Source organism: Carettochelys insculpta, chromosome 29 (genome assembly GCF_033958435.1).
Source record: "Carettochelys insculpta isolate YL-2023 chromosome 29, ASM3395843v1, whole genome shotgun sequence".
NCBI classification, from domain to species: Eukaryota; Metazoa; Chordata; order Testudines; family Carettochelyidae; genus Carettochelys; species Carettochelys insculpta.
In genome coordinates, this window is record NC_134165.1 from 2,416,375 (window position 1) to 2,438,746 (window position 22,372).

General features: G+C 52.5%; 1 protein-coding gene across 1 annotated transcript in view; it reads left to right on the plus strand.

Annotated features, from left to right (window-relative positions):
• CACNA1A (calcium voltage-gated channel subunit alpha1 A) overlaps nt 1-22,372 on the plus strand; it is a 163,363-nt gene that overhangs the window by 12,132 nt on the left and 128,859 nt on the right. The window lies entirely within an intron of this gene.

Below are 22,372 nucleotides of genomic sequence, written 5' to 3' on the forward strand. Positions count from 1 at the left end.
TCTGAGGGAGTGTTAGTTAGGGGCTAGTGGGAGGAACTGAGAGTTAGGTGTCCTCCATTTTTTATTGGTCCCTCTGGGAGGAAGTGTTACCTAGCAGTTAGAGCAGGGAACTGTGTGACAAGACTCATGTGTTCTTGGTCTAGCACTGAGAAGGAGTCAGATCTAGCAGTTAAATTAGGAAATGTGACCCACAACTTCAGGCAACTGTTTATAGTGATTAAGGCAGGGCTCTGAGAACCAGGACATCTGTGCCCTTCCTGTGGATGTCAGCTGGTGTTGTCAGCAGTGAAAGCCAGGCACTCTAAGCCAGGACTCTTCAGTTCTGTTCCCAGTTCTAAGATGGTCTCACTGCAGGCCCTAAGCAAGCTCTGTCTGCCAGTTTCTTTACCTTTCCAGGTGTATATGCAAAGAGCATTGAGATCCTCAGCCAGCAGGTGTGAGGGAGGGGAAGGGATTAAGAGATGCAAAATTGTTCCTTGGGCCCACGTTTGCTCAGATGGCCCCTGAGTTTTACAACAAGGCTGATCCAAGAGCTGGGGGTGCAGCTTTTCCTAGGAGGAGCTGAGGTTCATAGCGCCTCAGGTTCCTCTGCTTCTGTCTTTTTCTCCAAATTAGAAGGTGCAGGAGCGACAGGAGGGCAGAGGTAGTGCCAGTGTTTAGAAGTTTTATCTGCCAAGAGGAGAGAATTCACCCTCTCCAGCTGCCACTTTTCCCAGCTCTTTCCAGGAGGTGCAGCTGCCTGCGGTAGCTGTGCACAAGAGCAGCAGGGCATGGGCTGGGGAGGGGGATGCAGCGGTTTTGTTACTCGCCTCCCCCACTCCTCTCCTTTCCCTCCCCTCTCACATATCTGTCCATGGGAGCAGGTTTCCTGTGTAAAATGGAGCCTACAGAGGGGCGCTCAGCAGCAGTTAGCTTTGCTGCTCTAGGGGCTGCGTTGTAAGGAGGCTGGCAGGCTTCTCCTTTGGTGCCTTTCTCTCACTTTGTGTGTGTGTGTGATGTTCTGAAGGTAACAAACTCGCTCTGCGTCGCTGTGTTTCACATGAGTCTCCAGTCGTTGTACATTGCCTTGCTGCAGCTGTTCCTGTCCCTGCAGTGCGAGTGAGGGAGCGTCAGGCATGGGTAGTGCTCTGGCACAGCATGCCCTTGTGTGGAAAAAAGCGCTCTCCTTCCAGAGGAGAAGTGAGCTTCTCTAAGCGTGCTCTGATGCAAAGCTGGCTGCAGGGCAGGCTTGGCAAAGGGCAGGACAGCCCCTGCTGCTGGCTCACGGGTGGACAGTGGACTGGACTCTCTGCAACACAGGCCGACTGCACGGCACGGGGCAAGTTCCCTGAATAGTCACATAAGAATAGATTTGGGATGATTTTGGCTTGGTTTTAGAAAAACCTTGTGGGCTTATTTTGCTTCGGGATGTAAGGAGGCCCAATGGCACTGTGGCACAGGGCAAGCAGGTGCAGTGGTTAGAGTCCCGTGTCCCTGTAAGCTGAGCTCTTGGGCAGCCACCAAGGAGAGATTCAGGTGCCGCCCAGCTAATTAGCAGGTGCCCTGAGCAGGTAACCTGTGTTTCTACTGGTGGTGCACATCCCCATAAGCCTTGATGAGCGCAACAAAATTTATTCTACCCATAGATGCAAAAAACGATAGGGAACTCTGTTAGGGTCCTTTCTGCAGAGCTGGTGAGAATGGAGTTTAAGTCTTTCTGCTGTCACTGGCATCCTGTGTGATCTTGGGCAAGTTTCTTTGGTCCATATCCTTAAAGCTGCTTAAGCAGGAAACTCCCATTTATTTCAGCGGAGCCTAAATAGCTTTGAGGATAAGCACGTAAGAATGGTGATACTGGGTCAGACCAAAGGTCCATCTAGTTCAGTGTCCTGTTTTCTGACAGAGGCCAGTGCCAGGTGCCCCTGAAGGCGTGAACAGAACAGGAAATCATCAAGTGATCCCTCTCCTGTCATCCTTTTCCAGCCTCTGACAAACACAGGCCTGGGACACCTTTCCTACCCAGCCTGGCCAACAGCCATTGATGGACCTGTTCTCCATGCATTTATCTAGTTCTTTTTTGAACCCTGTTAAAGGCCTGGCAAGGAGTTCCACAGCCCAGCCACACGCTGCTCAAAAACTTCCTTCTGGTAGTTTTAAACCTGCTACTCACTAATTTCATTGGGTGACCTCTAGCTCTTGTGTTATGGGATCTGGGTCTTTGCCTCTCTGCACCTGATTTCTCTGTGGCAGGGAGAGGTAATAGCACTGCCTTTTCTCAGGGAGCACTGTGAGGATGAAGGCATGAGGGGCTGGGAGGTGCACCAATAGGATGGTGATGGAGGTTAGGTTCAGGCCTGGGCTCCCTTTTCTCTGAACCTCCAACAGTTTGGAAGCTTGATAAAAATGATTCCAGCCTGGAGCGCCCCCAGCCTGCTTCCGACAGACTGGTACGGCTGGGTGGTCTGAGCATCTGACTGGATGCTGGGGCTTCTGGGCTCTAGATGTGAAAGAGAGCTGCGCTCCCAGTAGTCTCCCTCTTTCAGGCAACTTTCCAGAAGCCCTGGGCGCCTCACCACTCTGAGCTCTCCAGAAAATGGGACACCTTATTTTGGTGCCCCAATGGGGTAGGCAGATGTTTGGAATTCTGGCTCATGATTGCTGTGAGCCTCAGTTTCCCCATTTATAAAACGAGGAAATAATTATGTAGCTTAGCCTCGCGGGAGGCGTAGCAGAACTAATGGGTTAATGTTGGCAAAGAATAAAGGCCAGGAGACAAGTTCAGCCTTGACACGAACAAACTCATGGTTTGAGTCAGGTCAGGACTAGGCCCTGGGTTTTGTTATTATGTGTCTCCTCCCTTATGTCACTTGTCACATAGTGTAGTAGAGTCTGTAATATGGATGGAAGGCTGGTGAAGCAAGGTTAAGGCAAAACAATGGCTATGGGACTGGTGAGCTGTAGCTGCTACTTACTGTGCTAACAATAGTTGTCTCATTGTATTGCCATTGTTATTACTCTATTATGGAAGCACCAAGGAGCGTGTCATGGCCGGGGTTCCATTGGGCTGGGGCCTGTGTGCTATTTATTTGGTGTAGTACGGTAGTGCCTCAGTGCCCCAGTCATGGCACTGGGCCCCTTAGGCCTGGGTGCTATATGCTGTTTATTGGGTATATTACGGTAGTATCAAGGAACCTCAGTAATGGGCCTGGACCCCATCAGGCTGTGTTGAAAAAATTCAGAACATAATCATGCTCCCGCCATTCGTTTCCTGTCTTGTATCTTGTACGCAGATTGCAAGTTTTTGGTGGCAGGGGCCATCTTTCCATTGTATGTGTCCAGTGCCTAGCACAGCAGGCCTGTGACGTCCTACTGGGGTCTGTAGCACTGCTGCCGTGTAAATGAGGCCTTGGACTGTGGTGCAGGAGATCTGGGTTGGATGCCTGATACTGCTGCAGGTTTCCTATGTGACTTCAGGTGAGTCAATTTCCCCTGCCTTGGATTCCACATGTGTAACATAGGATTAAAATGTTCCCCTACCCCATAGGGGATGGGGGACTGTGAGGATAGGTTCCCTAGTGGCTGAAAGATGCTCTGATAAAATGGTGAACGGGACCAGATAAGTACAGAGCCTTCACCTTGGCCACGTCTGGTTGCTCTATCCCCTGAGCCTGCCCCTTGTGTGGTCCCCTCACACCAGAGCAACTCTGCTTCTAGTAGCATTACTTGGGTTCAACAGACCCACTTCTCCTGTGATTCCTGTCACCCTGTTGAGTGGTTGCTCGAGACAAGCTTGGCTGCTTTTTTCTCAAGGATATTTTGTGTCTGAAGCTCTGGGTGTCAGTTGTGGGAGATGCTAATTTTGCAGAAAGGTCTTGCCTGCTAGCTGCCTTCAGGGGAGATCTGGGATTCCGTGTGCCATGTCCCTTTGGGCACTCACCTGTAGTCCCAGCCCTGAAGTCCGGGCGGAATCTGCAGGGGCCAACAGAGGGAGGTGGAGGCAGTGATTTGAACAGCTGGATTGAAAGTGCTGGGCTGGATTACCCACGAACAGGTACAGGGACAGTGCAAGGCCTCCCCCCTCCCGTTTCCCTTGCCTGTGTGTTTCTCCTGCGTTGGAGGGTGAGAAGGGAGATCAGGTTCAGCAGCCCATTCACAGCCCAGCCTCTGGGCTGGGACATCAAAGGGCAGGTGATGTGTACGGTACTGAGACCCACCACAAGCCCCCGTCAGATGAGCGGTGCGCTTAAGGCGCTGCTGGCTGGGCTGGGGTCATGCTGGTGTCCTAGCGGCGGAAGGCGCATTCTCCTGAGCAGAGATTCCCTCAGGCTGGGAATCTCGTACGGCCTGTGGATGTTGACTAAGGAGAAAGGAAATGGGGAAGTCGGAGGATAGAGAAGTGAGGTGATGGGAAGAGAAGGGAACAAGGCAGTTCTGGAGGAGGAGAATGGCTACAAGGGGTGGGATTCAGAGTTGCACTTCCCTTATTAATGATAATAATTAAAAATCTCTGTCCCACATGCAAAGGCCACTCAGAGTCCCCCCAGCCCAAGTGCCCTAACAGTAACACTTCACCTTTCTCTTCTGCTTTTTTCCAGAGAGCTCAAAGCATCTCCTAGTTAGCTAATTATACGTGTTGGTTAACTAGTTAGTCTGCCTTCTCTTGGTTGGCCATCCTGGGATGCTTGCACATGTTGACATGAGATGCCAGAGTGGAAACTGAACCGCTGCCCAGCCTCCTGGAGGAAAACAGCCACTCCCCCAGCTTCATCTGGGGAAAGGGCTTTGTCTGTCTGCCTTTGGGACGGGGCCACGACAGGAGTGATGTGAGACTCTGGGCAGGCTGCGCTTCGGTGTGCAAGTGTCTGATTTGCGGGGGTGGGGGTGTGATCCTGTGTGTGTGTATGAATCTCGTGTGTCTGTTTAGGTGTCAGAGGTGTCTTGGTGCATGTGGTGTGCTTTTGTGTTTCCATGTCTAGGTGCCTAGGGCATGTGTGTATATCTCCCTTGGTGCAGTGGGGTGTTTGTATCTCTGGAGTATTTCCATGTCTACGTAGAGGAGGTGTTGCTGAGTCTAGGACGGTGTGCTTCTGGATCTAGGTGTATGGGGTGTGGCGGAGACTGGGGAGCCAGGTGGGGTTCTGTCTGTAGCTGTACTGTGCATGTGTATGTGGGATTTTTTCCCACAGCCAGGTGTATGGGGTGTTGTGGGAGCTGGGGCTGTGTGAGTTTCCCTTTATGGGTAGATGAGGGTATTTTCCAGGTGCATATTTCATGTGGTGTTAGTACAAAGGTCACAGATTGGGAGTGTAGCAAAATGTCAGGTACAGTGGTACCCCAGCAGCACCTGACCACCGAAGATACCACATTGTGAAAAGAGCTTCAGGAAGGAGAAGCAATGACTGTCTGGGCACAGGTTTGTCCCAGACATTGAACACCAGATCTGCCGTCCCAGCTTGCTCCATTCTACGCGGCAGCCATTGTGTTTGTTTCTGTGTCTTTGTGTGCGTGGCTAGTGTGGGGCTCAGGAACCACAACTGCGGCTGGAGTTTCTCACATGTCCAGTACCCAAGCTGCTCCTGTTGTTGTTGTGTGTCTGTTCTCTGTCCTCAGTGACAGCTCTGGGTTAGTGATCTCCTTACAGAACTTGGCTCTAGGCTGCAAAGGGTTTCTGTGCATGTGTTGTTTGTGTGTGCAAGAGTATGTGTCTAGGTGTACTTCCGTGTGTGTGTGTGTCTGTGTCTGTGTTTAGATGTATTTTCTATTATGCACATGTGTGTATGTCTGTGTGTGTGTGTTTCGGTGTATTTCTTGGTATGCATGTGTCTGTGTGATGTATTTCTTGGTTGGGGGCTCTGGGTATGTCTGCTCTGCAGTTAAAAACACAGCCTGCTCATGCCAGCTGACTTGGGCTCAAGAGGCCTGGCCTAATGACCTGCGTAATCATAGTGTAGATGTCCAGTTCAGGCTGGGGTCAGCACTATAAGGTCGGAGGGTCCCAGAGCTCTGGCTGCAGCTTTATCCAAAGTGGCTGTACTGCAATTACATGACACCAATTCCTGTTCCTCCACAAGCCCTGGTCAGTTGGCCCAGGCCAGCTGCATGTGTCTCACTGCAGCATAGACACACCCTCAGTGTCAAGCTGTAATCTCATAGTACGTGGGTCATACGGGTGCACACCGCTCAGCTTCACCATTTACGTCCAGCCCACTTGTCCCCCTGCTGCCCAGTAGCCTGGTGCAGGGGCACCGAGTTTGTCTACTTTTTGATGGTGCACAGAATGGGTCCAATGCCTGCCCCTCCCACACACATGCCCAGTAAGCCAATACTGCACAGTAAAAAGGGATTGGAAACAGTAAGCGTTTAATAGTCTCCCTGTATTGCACAATGTGCAGGTGTGAGGCAGAATGAAGGCTCTGGCTGGGACTGAGGGATTTGGGGTGTGAGAGGGCACTCAGGGCTAGGGCAGAGGGTGGAGGGTGGGGAGCTGAGGGCTGGGGCTGAGGGGTTTGGGTGTGAAAGAGGCACAGGGCTAGGACAAGTTTAGGGTGCTGGGATAAGGCTGTGGGGTGGAGTCATGGATGAGGGGCTCAGGGTGTAGGAGTGGGCTCAGGGCTGGGGTGCAGGGGTGAAGGCTCTGGCTGTGGGTGCAGGCTTTGGGGTGGGACACAGGATGAGGAGTTTGAGGTGCAGGCAGGCTGGGGCCAGAGGAAGACTCTGCCAGCCCTCTCCCCACCTGGGCAACGAGCTTCAGGGGAGGTAAAGGAGGCGATTACCCAAGGGTGATTTAAGAGGGCCCAGGAACCATGCCTGCTGCTATGGGTGCTCTACCTGCTCTGGAGGAAAGCAGCTCTTGATTCAAAGAGGCGTTTGATATGTCCCCTGCAGGTTCCAGGGGGCTGAGACGGTGGAATAACACATACCACTGCCTCAGCCTCCCCAGAACTTGCATGGGGCAAATCAAAAGCCTCTTTGATGCAAGATGCTGCAGCTTTTCCCCAGAGCAGGTTAGGTTGGCACAGCTGTGGCTGTCCTGGGGCTCCTTCAGGCAAGTGGGGGACACTGTTGGCTTCTGCAGACTGCAGGGGGAGTGGGGCCTGTGGTCCCAGCTGAGGGAGGCGAGCAGTACCTGGCAGCTGCCCAGGGCACAGAGACACTCCGGGGAAGGTGGTCTAGGCTGGGAGAGAGGTCCAGCCGCAAACATTGGTGGAGCCAGGCCCCCATGTTCTGAATATTGGTGGAGCATGGGCCCTGTGAGCCCATATAACTCACTGTTTGTAGCCTGGAGGTTTGTTCATCAGCTGTTCCTGCCAATAAATGGGTGGTTATAAAAATCCTTATTTCACGTTTTCTTTAGCTCTGTTTAAAAGAGGTGAGCCCCGGGGAGGCAGATTGAGAGCTTGCTGTGCATGGCTACGTCTACACGTGCATGCTACATCAAAATAGCTTATTTCGATGTAGCGACATCGAAATAGTCTATTTCGATGAATAACGTCTACACGTCCTCCAGGGCTGGCAACGTCGACGTTGGGCAGCACCACATCGAAATAGGCGCTGTGAGAGAACGTCTACACGCCAAAGTAGCACACATCGAAATAAGGGTGCCAGGCACAGCTGCAGACAGGGTCACAGGGCGGACTCAACAGCAAGCCGCTCCCTTAAAGGGCCCCTCCCAGACACAGTTGCACTAAACAACACAAGATCCACAGAGCCGACAACTGGTTGCAGACCCTGTGCATGCAGCATGGATCCCCAGCTGCAGCAGCAGCAGCCAGAAGCCCTGGGCTAAGGGCTGCTGCACACGGTGACCATAGAGCCCTGCAGGGGCTGGAGAGAGAGCGTCTCTCAACCCCTCAGCTGATGGCCGCCATGGCGGACCCCACTATTTCGATGTTGCGGGACACGGATCGTCTACACGTGCCCTACTTCGACGTTCAGCTTCAAAGTAGGGCGCTATTCCCATCCCCTAATGGGGTTAGCGACTTCGACGTCTCGCCGCCTAACGTCGATTTCAACTTCAAAAAAGCGCCCAACACGTGTAGCCGTGACGGGCGCTATTTCAAAGTTGGCGCTGCTACTTCGAAGTAGCGTGCACGTGTAGACGCGGCCCATATGTCATAGTGGACTGATTAGCCTCCTTGTGGGGTGTGTGACTGTGAAGGGCTGAGCGTGTGTGCTGCTTCCTTGAGGTGTTACTGTGCCTCTTGTATGACTGTGTGGCAACTGTGGAGTGCGCTGTGGTAATTGTGAGATGTGTTTTTGTGGGGTACATTTCTGTTAAACGTGGTGATAGCTGACTGCTAGGGCACAGCTTTTTGTTACATGCTGTGGGTTGAGAATTTGCTTGTAGATTTCTCTAATAAATGACCTTTAGTCTGTGTGCGTGTGTATGTGTGCACGAGTGTGAATTCAGTAACGCACACCTTGGTAGAAGGATGAAAGGAAGAGGAATGTGTATGTACATATGCATTTCAGTAACATTAGTGGTAGCAGGGGCTGATGCATTTGTAGGTGCCTTGGTATTGTTTGTGCAGTGAAGTGTCTCTATACATGTAGTGAGTGGGTGGAGGCTTCTGTAGCTACCTCTGGTGGTTAAGGGTGGGGCTAGGAAGGAGGGTGGTACACCGGTAAGTGTAGATACAGATTTTTGTTCCCACAGTAGGACATGGGAAGAGGAGAATGCAGAAATCAATCAGCCAATTTTTGTGAAAGATAACATGGACTAAAAAGTGAAGCAAGAAACTTTCCACTTCATCCTAGTGCCGATAAGGTAGCCAAGTATATGCCGTGCATGTCCTCTTTAGCGGGTAACAGTCTACTGCTGCCACGCGCTAATGGTACGACAGTACAGTACTCCCTCGCTCAAGGGGCAGATGCCTTTGCTTCAAATATCATGGTTGTAAGTTCAATGTTGCCGATGACCCATGTGTCTGGTCAACAAGTGGTGGTGCCATCTGTTCTGCTTGAGCCGGATCTGGGTCAGCTCCATTCTGCTCTGAAATACACACAACCGTAGACGTTTGTGCACCCTGCCTTAGAAGCAGTTTCCGATTTTCTTAGAGGATTGACTGTTACTAGTCTGGAGCATTTCCAGCACTTTTTTTAACCACCTTGATTCCCAAAGCAAAGCTGATTTGGGATTAGCTCATACTGGGGCGTGATTGGCCTGCGAGTTAAAATACAATGTGTCGGCTGCAGGCAAAAATTTCAAAAGCACTTGAAGGGTTTAGGAGCTGAAGGCCCATTTTCAAAAAGGGTTTAGGCACTGAATAGCCTAAGTCTCTTTGAAAGTCAGCAGAACATAGGTGCCTAAGAGCCTGTCCCCTTTGACAATGGGAGTTAGTCATTGAAATCACTGAGGCTTGCAATGCTGAGCAGAGCGAAAGCTGAATCGCTTTTAAAACCTGGGCCAGGAGGTGGTTGGGTGTTTGTCAGCTCACAGCTTTTTGCTGGAAAACGTCAGCTCCTCAAAACCAAAACATTTTGGGGGAATACATTGGACAGGAGGAAACCACCATCCAGAAGAGCCCATAGCTAGGGCATTGGGCTGGGAGAGCCACTGTCAAGCTGCTGCTCTGAACCATGTTCTGCTTTGTATACATAATTAAGGTTCCATTGATAGAGACTGACTGTACCGCCATAGGGTTAGGACGGTCATATGGAGGATCTAAGCGCTAGCTTCTACTCTACAGCGGAGAGACTAGAGATTTAAATCTCCTCCATTCCATAAAGGTGTTCTACCTAGGGATGTCAAATCCTGTTTAATTGGTTAACCCATGAAACTTTAACCAATTAAATGGATGGGGGAGGAAAGATAAGAGGGAGCAGTCAGGTGACCCACTCCGACTCAGCTGGCCTGGTGCATCTCCTGCTCCCATGATGATCCCTCTGCAGACAAGGGCTGCTCCAACTGTGCTAGAGTGCCCGCCCGCCCCCCAACCCAACGGCAGGCCCAGCCAGCCTGGAGCAACCCCATGCCCACAGCTGGTGGGTGAGGACTGCTCCAGCTTCTACCAGTCAACTGTGTATGCAGTAAGTCTCACCTGTTTAGGGTAAGGCTTACTGGTTACACATTAACATGCCTAGTTCTAACCACCGGGCTCTTGGTTATCCCAGGAAGCGAGGCACCTCTCTATGCTTTTCCACGAAAAGTTCGGAACGGTCTCAGTTCTGTCCTGATATGAAAGGAAAACAGTTTCTGAAACCTCCAAGTTTCCTGTGAAAGGGAGTTTCTGTCTTCGGGCTAGCCCTTTTCTGCCTGTAGATGCTATTTCCCTGTCAACTCTTGGAAACAGGGATTGTCTCAGCATGTGTCTTTCACGGTGTGACATTGGAAGTGGGGCTTGACACATCCTGTAGGTAAACAGTAAATAAAGTACAAAATCGGAATGGATGAGAACTACTTGCACACTCATTCCAAACCTTTCACCAGGCACAAGGGCTTCCCACGTCCTTTTGTGAGCAGGTGGGGAGCCAAGCTGAAACAGGAGGATGTTTTCTTAGCTCAGAATTAGGTACCTAAAACCACCTGGCCCAGGGGCAGTGGTTACAAACATGATTGACTTGGTCCAGGCAAGCCTAACTCCTCTGGACTCAGCCCCTAGGCTGGCCTGGCATTTTTACTGACGACACAGTCAGAGAGCCACTCATTACCGCTGGTGTGAATCAGGAGAATCCCAAGGAAGCCTGTGGAGTAACATGGGGCCAAACGGTGTGAGAGGAGACTCTGGTTCACAATCCCCAAAGTGATCCCTCTTCCTGTCTAGCCCAGCTGTGGTGGAATTGTTCCCTCTGGTGTCGTTGCTAGTGGCTGGGTGAATATTTAAGCCCTCATTTAAGTCTTTAATAAAGGCTCGGTGCCCTGGCCAGCATATTCACCTTGCTGTGTGCTGTGCTTTCAAGGCCAGAGACCTGGCAAGGTGACTTCTCATGGGAGCAGAACAAAGGACCCGTCCCCCTGCCAGGGTGCAAAGATCTTCTCTCTTTGCCTTCTTGCTTGCTGACAGGAGGGTGCTGTGCACAATTGACCCAGTGGGCCTGTGTCTACATGCCGCAGCCATGGGTGGACTTGCTGCCCTGTAATGGCTATGAATAATTCACCTTTTGCAGTCTTGTGGTACGTTCCTTCTGCGGGGCAGTGCCTATGCTATGGCTCTGAGAAGTGTTACCTTTTGTAGCCCATTGACCTCAAAACAGCCCTATTTCCGCCAACCACGACGGATCCTTCCTCCTCACCCGAGGCCAGTTCCCATTACTTTCTTCTCTCCCCCTGCAATCTCCTTTGGATCACCAGAGGCCGTGTCATTAGCGCTTTAAACTGTAATCAGTTGTATGCAGGCTCACGTGTGTGTGTGTGTGTTTGGGGTCAGGGGAGGGTCTTACTGGGGAGTCCTCAGTTTTGCAGGTAGTTTGAATTTGCTTCCCGCTGCCCCGCCTGGTGTAGCACTGTTCCCTGAGAGGTGAGTGGCAGGGCCGTTGGTTGGATAGGCCACTAGGTGTAGAGTTGGTTAGTTTGGCCTGTGGCCCCCATTTCCAACCATCTCGCCTTGCTGTTCCACTGGGAGAGTTTGTTTGTCAGCCAGGAGCTCCCAGCTGGGCACATTTTAGGGCATCAGAATAAATGCAACATAGATATTCAAGCATGGTTCTGGCTAGAGCATCTTGCTACCCCGCCAGCAGCCCCAGTGGGCGTGCTGAGAGTGCAGGCTACTGGTTAGAGGTGGGAATGGGGTATTGGGACCCCACCTACTGTTTCTGGTTCTAGGAGAAAGTTTGGCCCAATGTATGGGGCCAATGGAGATTGGAAATGGCAGACTTTGCTCAACCTCTGAGAGAGTAGTGGAGTTCTAATGCATAGCCTGGGCACTAGGCGCCTCGGGTTCTATTCCTGCCTTATCGTTCTATTCTTGTGAACAGATTTTAGGCTGTCATGGCTGAGCCTGGTGAGGTAGGAGAGAAGGGAGCGCAGGCTGTTTCTTGTTATCATTAATTTACTCTTAGAGATGTTTCGATTTGTATGTTTTCTTAACGTTTCAGTAACACCCGTTTATTCAGGGCCTGATTCAAAGCCCACTGAAGTCAATGGAATGACTCACTTTGCCTTTAGCTGACTTTGGCTCACACCACTTCTTGTGCTCTGAACTCAAACCCCACCACCAGGCACTCATGCAGGAGAACCCAGGACAGAAACCTGCAAAAGGAGCTGCCCGTTCTGAGCTGACTCGCAGATGCGGTGACAACTGAATGGGCTTGTGCCAACTCTCCTGGTGCTAGCAGCCTAGCAGGATGTTAGCTGCACAGAGAAAGAGTACGTGACTCCTCTCTTGAGAGAGCTTCTTTCATTGCCTGAGTTGGAGCTGCTGTGATACACGCAATTCTGCCCCCCCAAAAAACCCCATCCTGACAAAGACCTGTTTGTTCTGTGTGTGATCAGGAGTGAAGAATGAACAGCCCCTTAGGACCAATGGTCCGGGGCCCCATTTCTGTCCTTTATTCTCTTTTCAGGTGACCGTGAGGGCTTGTGTGTTTCTGCATGGGGTGCTTTTCATAAAAGAGGAAAGGCTGGCAGCCGGGAGAGAGACACACAGGGCAGAGGCAGGGCCAGGGGTTGCTTGGAAGCTCACTCGCAAAGCACGTGCACAGGAAGGCATCTCGGATCGTTTGGGGTGCAGGAAAAGAATGTCAACCCACGGGAAATAACCAGTATTCAGGAGGCAAACCTGTGTGGAGACCTCAAATTAACCTTGAGGGGAAAGGGAGCTGAAATGGGTTTTAATTGTAAACCTGGGTTCTGTGGTGTATCTCGGTCTTGTCTTGCACGAGCATGGGGGACAGAGGAGCTGTCTTGGCTTCTCCTCCTGACTCACCTCCCACAAGGGAGAGATGGTCTCTTGATACTGTCCTGCTGTCTTTGGCTGTGCTCAGCATCAGAGGAAGAGTAAGGGGCCTTGTGTGTGTGCGTGTGTGTGTGTGTGTGTGTCTGTAAGCGAACTCTGACACGGTGTCAGGCTTGTCTTATGGAATCACTGGGATGGGAGAAAACTCAGCAGGTCATTGAGTCCAACCCCCGGCTCAAAGCAGGACCAATCCCATCTCAGTCGTCCCAGCCAGGGCTTTGTCAAGCAGGGACTTGAAAACCTGTAGTGCTGGTAATTCTGCCACCTCCTTAAGTAACCGATTCCAGAGCTTCACCGCCCTCTAATGAAGTAAGTTTTCTAATAGCCAACCTAGATCTCCCCCACTGCAATTTGAGTCCATTGCTCCTCGTTCTGTCATCTGCCACCACCTAGAACAGCCGCTCTCCACCCTCTGTGGAACCCCCTTCAGGTGGTTGAAGGCTGCTATCAAATCCCCCTCACTCTTCTCTTCTATAGACTAAATAAGCCCAAATCCCTCAGCCTCTCCTCATGAGTCTTCTCCCAATGTCCCTCATCCTTGTCTCCTCATGTCTCTGTTTCAGACACATTGGAACATTCCCTGGGATCTAGGGCCAGCTCCTATTCCTGAGGTTGCTTATGATGCTCCTGGCCTGTGTAGCTAGCTATGTGGTACCCATCACTAGGGTGTTTGGGCCCTTTCCCATTGTACAGAGACATCCGCAGCCCCATGTCTCCTGCTGGCTCTTCCCCCTGCCTTCCATCTGTTGCCCTGGTAGGAATCTCCTACTGTTGGCCCCGACCCGCAGGAGCCCAGATGATGCTGTTGGTTTCCTCTTGGCGCGGCAGAGGTGCGTGCCCTCTGGTTAATCCCAGCAGCGGCCTCTGTGTAACTCTCCCCGGGGTCCCGCTGTAAACGAGGCTCTTTGATCTCAGCTGGGTTCCTCCTAGTTAAATATTTCATCACGAAGGAATCCAGGCTGTGATACTGCGGCTCGTTTGATAGTGAAATTAATGAGAGGGAGACAGTTGTAGGCATCACACGTGCTCTGGCAGGGGCTTTTCCTCTGCTGCCAGCAGCCATGGGGTGAGTCTATTCCTTCCGTCCCCAGCTACCCTCTCTCCTCCTTCTGCTGTTTCCTTCCCTCACTTTCTCCTCTTCCATCTCTGGTTCCATTCCTTCTCCTCCTGCCACCACTCCTCCTTTCACTTGTGTGCTCCCTCCCTCCCTCGCTTACGCCTCCTTTCTTCTCTTTCCTTTTCTCCTGCTTCTCTCCTGACCCCACCCCCACACTCTCCGTTCTTCTCCCCTCAGTCTTAAGTTGATCTTGGAACCTGGTGATTCTCCTCCAGCCAGCGGCGGCTGTTGTTGCAGAACATCCTCCTCTGTTGCAGTCTAGACCCCCGATAAAAGCACCCACGTGGGTTTGTAGAGCCAGGCCTGGCCATGTCCTCACGCCTTCGATAGGGAGATATTTCTCTCTGTCATTCCCCTTTTCTCTGATTAAATCTTTTCCTTGGAGCCTCAGGACAGGTTGAAGCTTAACTGCCCTTATCATAGGCAGCCCTGCAGTCTTACGGGCCTTGTGAACACCCAGAGGAGGGAATTAGGCCAACAGGTAGTGTCTGCTGCCTACTAACCTAAGCAAATTTGGGTCCAGACAGTATATGGATGGGAAACCTCCTGGGTAGGCCCTAGTGCTGGTGGGTTTTATGTTTTGCTAAGGGCTGGTGCTGGGATTCTGTCCTTTGGTTGAGGTGTAAATTCAGGTCCTAACACCACGGAAGGTCCCTTGGCACTTGTCACCCAGGAGAGGCAAGAGTTATCTCTGGTGTCTGGGTACTGGGGGAGATTACCTGCCTGAAACGTCCAGGGTGTTTCAGTGGCACATGGGATTATATTTAATTTCCTGACCTACATTATCGTATAGCCTTGCTTTGTGGCTGTTCCAAAGCTGCCCCCTCCCCTTTTAGGGGTGGCCGCCTCTCAATGATGTGCAGGTGATTTCTGGGCTGCCCTGCTGTGCACCTGTGAACAGGTGCCACTCCCCCTCCCCCGCCTTCACTGCTGTTTGAGGAGCGTCCATGAAGCTTTGCTGTGTAGCTGTTAAACTGCTCTCACAACCCACCCCAGAGGTGGCAGTACCTCAGTGGTGGGCAGAGGATCTCTGTGCAGTGTTGCTGTGCAGCTGTGGAAAAAGGTGCTGCCTCCCAGAGGTGGGCGCATGTCAGTGCTGGGTGATCTGCTCTAAAGGACCAGCTCCCCAGCTGGTATAACTCAGTACAGCTCCAGTCACTTGAGAAGAGCTCTGTTGGCACCCAGGCTGGGGTCTAGCCAGACTCTGGAAAGTGCTCTGAGAAGCGAGATGTTACAGAAATGTGAATGTTTATCATTTCTTTATTAATCTGAAGTAAGCAGCCTAGCCATGGTGCAGCGGCTTTCTGTGGTGACTTAATTATAGCATCAGTAAGGCCAGAAACACAGAGTGGGGAATTTAGGCAAGGAAGAAAGGCGTTTGATCAAGGGTGGTTTGCAGTTTGATGAGGTGTGGGGTGGGGGCAGGTGATACTGAGAGCAGGAGCTGCAGAGGAGTGGCTCTTGCAGTGAGATTGGACAGACTGAGTAACGGCCGGTGCTAGATAGCTGGAGGAAGCAGGAGTAGAGGGAGGCTGAGACTGGCTGTACCAGGCAGCCGGAGCAGCAGAGAAGAAGGCACTGGGCAGTGAAGTGAGGGTGAGGGTCTGTCTTCCCCTCTGAGTTAGCTTGGGTGGAGTTAGTCTGGGCCCCCGGGGTAGCCTCACCGGTGAGTGCCGTTACTGGAGGATGGAACTGTGGTTCCCGGGGGAAGGCCAGCTGAGGCACTGAGATGAGGGGTGTCTGCTCATGAAACATCCTGGGATGAGTTATCTGTCGCCGGAACAGCACTGAAAGAATTGCTGAGCACACTGGCTAACAAAGCCTCCTGCCCGAAAATGGGCAGTTACAGTAATGCCTTGGCTCAAGCTCATGTCCCATGTTCTCAGCTCCTAGTGCTTGTGTGCTGAACGCCCTGGGATAGGACCTGGCTGCTTCCCCCTCCTTAGCAGGAGGAGTTTTGGAGTCAGCTTCGCTGAGCTCAGAAACTGCAGCGCCAGAGAAAAGCAACAGAAATGGGCTTGCCAAGTAAAAGTGCATGTGCGGGGGGCCGGGGGGGGAGACGTGCAGAGCCAAAAAGCAAATGCCGTGCGCCACTCGGACCTGCTGCAGTGGCTGCCCTCGCGAGCTCTGCTGCCCCTTGGCTGAAGGGGGCTACTGACCTGCCACCACATCCCAGAGCACCAGAGTTTGGGGCAACCTTTCCTGCCCCTGCTCAGAACAGCTGCTTCCAGGGCAGTGACCTGGAACCCCCTTTCCATGGACACCCAGTGCAGCAGCCAGGAAGGGGAATGTGACGTGGAGGTGCTCTGCCTCTTCAGGAACCCCCTCAGTCTGTCTGTGTGTCTATCCAGCTGTCCTCCAGCTCTGTCCCTCCCCATCTCTTCCTGCTCTCTTCCTGGCCTGATAAGAACCTCTCCGCGGAGTAGCAGCAGCAGCAGGCCCTGCTGGGACATTAACAGACCTCTTCTTGGCAGGGGCGGGAGGGACATGCATTCAGTGCAAACCTGGGTGATAGAAGTGGGCCCACTTCCTTTCCTTGTGACTAGTCCTGGGTTACTCCACCTGTTCCCCAGCTGATCGGTGGCCTTCTAGCTGCCCTTTCCTTGTGAGGCCTCAGAATGAGTCCACGTTCCTCCCCCGAGTGTAATGCTGAAGCAGGGGGCCTGGTTAATCAGATCTGGGAGCTGCCCTCCTCCTGCAGGAAGGCAGTGGGTTCCAGTGGTGAGGGCAGGGAGAAGGAGCCTGGGGCTCCATTCCTGGCTGTGGGTGGGCAATGTGTCCTGGTGATGTCCAGGGGGATTGGGAGGGACGACTCCTGGTCCTTGGGTGCTCTAGGGACCAGAGGTGTGTACCTGGGGCTTTGTTCTCAGTTATGCTTTGTGTGAACTCGGGGCTGAGTTTCTCTCCTCTGTCGGATGGGGAAGCAGGGCCAGCGATGCGGATGTTAGGAACTCACTCGGGGATCTGCCAGTTAGACGTAGGGTGTGTTTGACTCCTGAAAGTAGAGGGCAGCCAGTCGAGCTCACTGTGCCTTGGAGTGGATGTGGCTTTGCATGCCACGGCCTCACCGGTGCCGCCCTGGGACAGTCTCTGTTCCATTTCCCGAGGCCTGTAGCATAGGTCACGGAGCTGCTACACATTTGGCACCAGCAGCCGGTTCCATCTCCTCTTCGGGAGCCTGAGTACCAGCCAGTGCTTGTGCAGGAACTTGAGCTCTTGCCAAATTATTGCCGTGGGGGTTGAAACATACATTTCAGCAGGATCTGTGCAGAGAGAGCAGCAGTGTGCTGGCTCTGCACATTTCAGCACCAGGCAGGCACTCAGCCACAGCCACTGACTTGGGGGAAGGCAGGGGGAGGGGTCCAGAGCCCTGGAGGCAGCAGAATCCTAGCAGAGATGGAGCAAATGTAGCTCTCCGTTAATTTCTCTCTTCTCTTTTTGGAGAACCAGGCCCTTTTGGGGCCTAACCCAGCCCTGTTGCCCGTGGGGTAGTAGCACCAGGGAGGAGGTTGACCTAACGTCTCTGGGGCTGTCTAATGATCTGGAATGCAGAAAGACAGGCCCAATGCCCCCTCTCCCTCCTGCATGCATCTGAGAGACATCCCAGTTCAGGACAGCTCAGCAAAGGGAGAGGAAAACTTTCCAACCTAAATTGATGCTAAATGCATCCCTGAGTTCTCTGGGGAGCCTTGCAAAAAGCTTGGGGATCTCTGAGACCTGGGGTCTCTGGGGTTAGTTGCTGGTTCCCTGTCATCCCATCTCTTTGGCCCTGTCAGAAGCATGTCAAAGTGTGGAAGAGTGACAACAGGCTGTACGTTCAGAGCCCTCCAAAGGCTCAGACCTCAGAGACCCCTCTCATCCCTGCAGATCTGGCTTCAAACTGGGGAGCAGCATGAAATGGTGAGCAGTGCTGGTCAGTGGCTCTCCGGTAAGAGCTGTGGCTGGGATTGTCTGAAGCTAGCCTCCGTAGGGTGGTGCTGTCCTATTGATTAGACTCTTGGGACAGCTGCCAGTTGCCTCCAGGATTAAATCGATACCGTTTGCAAAAGTAAAAGCTTCTTGGTGGAGACATAAAATATTGGAGTTTATTTTTTAATGGTAAAACTTACAGCCGAATCTTCATGGAGACAATTCTCTGCTGCCTGCCGTGGGGAGAGTGTGCCCCCAAAGCGCTTAGCTGCGGAGCCCCCAAGAGATTGTTCTCCTGTCAGAGGAGCCAAAGAACAGTTGGGGATGAGAGGAATTTGCAGTCACAAGTGGGGAAGGGTTGGGAGTTTCCGGCAATGATTTTCAGTGAGGTGGAAGGCGAATATGTGCAGGAGGCACTACTGGCTATAGAGCACACACTGGGTGAGAGGGGTAGAGCCCTGCAGAGAGACAGGAGCTGTATCCGCATCTGCTCTGCCGTGTGCAAATGTCCTGGTGGGGATGAACCGGATATCTGCCGATTTGACGGGCCTTAGAGGTGGCGTGGCAGGACAGAGGGGAGGCTGGTGTTAGGTGAGCAGAGAGGGACAGGAGAGGAGGACATGGATGATGTCTGAATGTCTGGCCCTGTGGAGGAGAAGGTTCTTGCACCAGCAATGGGGAGTTTGGTTGGAAGGACCCTGCAAAGAAGAGGGTAGAGTAACTGCAAATGTGAGGTGACTGGAGTAAGCCCACAAGTGTGAACTACAACCTTGGTGCAGGGACCCTTGAGCTTTAGAAGGGCCGTGTGCTAGACTGAGGTGTGCGGCTGGAGAGCAGGGAGCTCACTCTCACTGCTTGAGACTGGCCGTTGGCACTGGGGAAGCAAGGACCCTGGGGGACTCTATGCAGTTACCTGAGGTGTGGGGCAACCTCCAGCCCTCACAACAGATCTGGAAACCCTGGGATCCTAGCAGCACAGTGTGGCAGTCAGGGCAGCTGTGTCAGGCAGGGACTCGGCTCTCTGACCTGAGAAGCAAAGCTGAAGACGGATCTCTCTTTCTTAGTGATGTAAATTTCTGCCCCTTGGAATTAAGACCGTCAGGGTGTCTGCACTGCAATTTGCCACCCCAGCTGGTCTGGGACAGCTGATGCAGGCTCAGGGGCTGGTGTAGATGTTTGGACTCGGCCTGAAGGCCAGTCTCTAGGACCTGGCTAAGTGGGAAGTTGGCCTGAAAACAAAAGCAAAACTCTGGCTAGCAGTGTCACAGCGCCAGGCCAAGCACAGCCGCTCAGTGCGGAGCTAGCCATGGTGCTGAAATGGGCTCCAGCGCAGAGCTGCTGCCCCCGTTAAATGCTGTTACACTGCAGTTCCTCAGGCCTCCCTGCCTGTGGGAACCTTGGCTGCTTGCTCTGTGTTTGCTGTTACAGTTGGGGTTGTGTGTAACATCTCATCTCTGTATTGTCACACCAGAGGGAAGTGATTTTCCCGAGTCAGGATAACAGCAAAGAGCCCTGGTTCCAAGTTCCCAGCTGTAAGCATGAGATCCCACCTCTCCCCCCTCTGGGAATACAGCCCAGGCGTCTCTGCTTCCAGATCTGTGCTCTAACCACCAGCAAGTGGTTCACAACTTTTTATATACACCGGCTCTTGTGTTTGAGGCACAAATGATTACAGCACCCTCCATCCAAGCTAAAAACAAAGCGGGGGGGGGAAGCGGGGAGAGAGATGGGCATGACCCTTGTAAATCTATTAGCAACCTCCTGGCTGAAAACCCTAGCCCTTGCTGCTGTCTTAACAAACCACTTGCTGTGCTTGTCAGCTGTTATATTCCTCTGGTCTTGTTGGTAATGTGTCAAATACAATTCAGCAGCTTCATCCAGCAGTTTCATTTCTAAAGGATAAGCTGCCTTGGTTGTTTTTTTTTTTTTTTAATATTAAAAATAGAAAAGGAACTTTGCTGCAAACCACTTTGGCATGGGGGGAAGGGAGCAAAAGGGAGAGAGAAAAGACCTGTTCACTGCACCCCTGGGGTGCAGCAGGCTGTTTTTTGCATTTGAAATGTATGACTATCTGAATGAATAAGATGTTAGAATGTTTCCGGTCACTGCCTAGCCAAGGCAGAGTTTTAAAAACATTTTGTAAGGGTGAATAGAAATAACCCCAGAAAGCCAATATACATAGCACGTGGCCCAGCCATGGAGATTGGTGGTGGTAGAACAGCGAGGCGGTACTCCTGGGTTTGCCCAAGAGAACGCTTCCACGAGATGCTACATAGAGAGGTAAGCTGCAGGGAGTTGATGGCCAATGGCACAGGAAGGATGCACTTGGGGTGTGGGCTCCAGCAGCTGGGGAGGGGACTGGCAGTTCTGTCGCTGGCTCTGGGAGGGACTGGGGTCTCCTGCTCATAGCAAAAGAGCCTGGGAGTCAGGAGTTCTATTCCTGGCTCTGCTGCATAGGCAGATCATGTCCCGCTCTGTGCCTCAGTTTCCCCCTCTGTACAATGGTGATAACACCAATGAGAAATAGAGGGTGGAGGACACCTAAAGCTGCACTGAACCATCTCCCCCAGCCCCGTTATCTTACCATTCACATTCTTCCCACAGACCTACCCACCCCCAGCTACCCTGAGAAGTGCACTTGCTTCCCCCAGGACACAGGCCTAATATTCTCTCTTACCACTCTCTGCTGGTCAGTGCAAACCAAGCAGCCCAGCTCCCTTTGCCTGTGATCCCCTAGCTGGGAGGGTGTCCCTCTGCACTGGAAATGTTGTGGGGAGCTGGCTGGGGAGACTGGCATAATTGGGAAGGGGCCTGGCTGGGGGGTGGCATGCAGGTGTGCTGCTGGAGGAATAGAGCTAGGGTGTTCGTTCAATGCAGAAGACTTAACTGATCCACAGAACAGGATGGTGCTGCTGTTCACCTTCTTCCCTCCTCCCCCTGCACGTTCCCAGTCCCGTCTCCTCCAACTGCTCCGGTATCTGATCTGCTCCCCCAGGCCACTGCTTCAGGTCTCTTTCCCCACACACCGGTCGATGAACAGGAAGGGCCTGCAGCAAGCTCCAGTTCTCAGCAGCTGGGAGTCAGAGCACAATGAAGCTCATGCTTCCAGGCTCCCGCCTCCCTGCCGTGAACTGGGCCAGCCCCAGCTGCTCAGCCTATTCCAGCAGCTGTGCTGCTCTGTTTTCTTCCCAGTGCTTAGCTCAGTTGCTGAGGTCAGTTTAACCCTTTCATGTGGAGCGGTGGCATTGGATGGTGCTTGACAGGGTGCCCAGAAGCACATGCATGCTGCATCCCTGCATAAGGCTCAGATGCTCAGATGCTTCCCTGCATGAGGCTCTGGCCCCTGACCCTGTTGTAGAGGGGCCAAAAGTACATGAGGATGGGAAGTGATTTGCCCAGGGTCACATAGTGCATCAGTGGCAGAGCCAGGAATAAACTTCAGTTCCCTGCTCCATCCCCTAGTATCAGGCACACACCTCGTCACTCCTGACACCCAGTCCCAGGCTTCAACTGCGAGTTCATGCTTCCGTTAGCAAACAGCAACCCGATCCGTGCATTGGGCTAGATTCTCCCCAGCTGCTCTGCTGGGGTAAATTCAGAATAATGTCGCTGGTGTCATTGAGGCTACTCCAGATTTATACTGGTGTAATGGAAGGCAGAATTTGGCTCTTTGCCTACCAGTTAGGCTAAGTTTTAGTCCAGGGTATTTTTAGTAAAAGTCATGGACAGGTCACAGGCAGTAAACAAAAATTCATGGCCCGTGACCTATGGGTGACTTTACTATAAATACCCCGGACTAAAACTTAGCAGCTCCTGTGGGCCTGTGGTGCTGCTGCTCTAAGGAGCTTCAGGACCCCCTTTTCTCTGGAGGACCCTGGGACCCCACAGCTAACCCCTGAACTGTTGGCGGGGGCTGACTGCCCTGAGTCCAAGGGGACTACTGCTCTGATGGCCCCCGGGGCAGCCTCTGGGATCATTTCTGCTTCAATAACTCTGGGACTGCCCCAGCCACAGCTACAGCTGTGGAAGTCATGGAGGTCCCAGAAAGTTGGCAAGCCACAGAATCCGTGACTTTCATGATCTCTGGAGACAGACTCACAGCCTTATCCATGTCTGAAAAGTACCCACCCCTCTCCACTTTGGCAGCTGAGGCATTGTGGGATAGCTGCCTAGCTTGTCCCTGAGTGCACTGGCTGTAGGCATGGCTGTGCAGCAGGAAAGGTGTGGTTGAAACTCAGGAATGCCTGAGCAATATGACTCCAGGAGGTGGTTTCCTACTGCAAAATCTGGTTCCACTAAGCCCAATTGAACCGCATCATGTATTAGTAACAGGACGAGATGCTCCTAGATGTAGTGATTTTCTCCCACATGCACAAGTTAAACTGACCCACAGCAGAGCAGGGCTGGCCCCCTTCCACCCTGGGCTGTTAACAGGGAGTGGGGGAGTTCTCCTCTCCTGGCACACATAGTGGGT